The 1445-nt window shown below is 39.3% G+C and overlaps 1 non-coding gene across 1 annotated transcript; it reads left to right on the top strand.

The window, feature by feature from the left end:
* Positions 1-713: 713 nt before the first annotated feature.
* Positions 714-820, top strand: LOC133820167 (small nucleolar RNA R71). Its single transcript, XR_009886596.1, has one exon. It is a non-coding gene; the product is annotated as a small nucleolar RNA R71 (small nucleolar RNA).
* The last annotated feature ends 625 nt before the right edge of the window (positions 821-1445 follow it).

Below are 1445 nucleotides of genomic sequence, written 5' to 3'. Positions count from 1 at the left end.
GTTCTTTTGGGTTTACCTCAGTAGTGCTTGGTAAGTTCCCTTGATCATGGGCTGTCATCAAAGTAGCCAATTTCCCCATTTAAGTCTGCAAACTCCTGATAGATGCCCTGGTTTCGGTCATGAACATGTTCACTACAACAGACTGTGCTTTAGGTTGTTTCATATATGTTGACTGATGTGGTTGTGGCTGTGGAGGTGGGTATTGTTGCTGACTTTGAGGGAAAGGCTGTTGTACAACTTTATTTTTTGCCCAAGAGAAGTTAGGATAATTCCTCCGCCCTTGGTTATATGACATCGAAAAGGGGTTGTTGGTTGGTCTTTGAAAATTTCCTATAGCTTGGACTTGTTCCATAGGTATATTATTCATATCCATGTTAGGACACTGATTTAATGGATGAGCATTCCCACATGCCCCACATAGACTCTTAACTTTCATGGTCTGGGTTGACAAGTTGTTCTATTGTAACTGCTTTGTTAAAGCTGCCACTCGCGCTGTAAGCATGGAAATAACATCCAATTCAATCATACCAGTCATCTTCTTGGTTTGTCCCTTTTCAGTTGGCCACTTATAGTTATTCATTGCCATCTCCTCTAGCAATTCATATGCCTCATTAGCACTCTTGCTCATGAAAGCACCTCCTGCTGCAACATCTATTATGGTATGAGTAGTACCATTCAACCCATTATTATTATGGACCAACATCCACTTCTCTATACCATGATGTGGGTACTTCCTTAAAAATTCTTTAAATCTTTCCCATGCATCATACAACGATTCCCCTTCTGTCTAGTAGAAATTATTGATTTCCCCTCTCAACTTTATAGCTTTTGCTGGAGGGAAAAACTTTGCTAAGAACTTATAGGCTAACTCCTCCCATGTTTTGATAGAATTAGCTTGCAGTGAAATTAGTCAACTCTTCGTCCAGTCTCGTAGAGAGAATGGAAATAATCTAAGTCTGATCGCATCGTCACTCACCCCATCATCTTAAATGTTGCACATAGCTCTAGAAAATTGGCTGTGTAAATTTGGATCTTCCATGGGCAACCCCCCAAACTGAACAGTTGACTGCACCATTTGTAATATTGCTGGCTTAATCTCGAATCTATTTGCAGCAATAGTGGGGTGTCTAATGGATGAATGCATTCCTGTGACAGCAGGAAGTACTTAGTCTCTAAGCGTCCTTGGTCTTCTTTCCATTGGGACTTCTGCAATATTTGGGATATTATTTACATTAGCAACATTGTTTGTTGCATTTCCTTGATACTCAACCATGGAAAAATCCAACATTTTCTTTATCTTTCGGTTTTGTCTGCACGTTCTTTCAAGTTCAAGATCTACCGGTATGAGCTCTTTTTGTCTACTTCGTCGCATATACCAATAATTATTGAAACACAATACAACTTCGATCCGAATGAGTATAAAATAAAAAAACCAAATTAGAATC

This window comes from Humulus lupulus, chromosome 2 (genome assembly GCF_963169125.1).
Source record: "Humulus lupulus chromosome 2, drHumLupu1.1, whole genome shotgun sequence".
NCBI classification, from domain to species: domain Eukaryota; kingdom Viridiplantae; phylum Streptophyta; class Magnoliopsida; order Rosales; family Cannabaceae; genus Humulus; species Humulus lupulus.
Note: the sequence above shows the minus strand (reverse complement) of the source record. Positions and strands in the feature narration are given on the sequence as shown.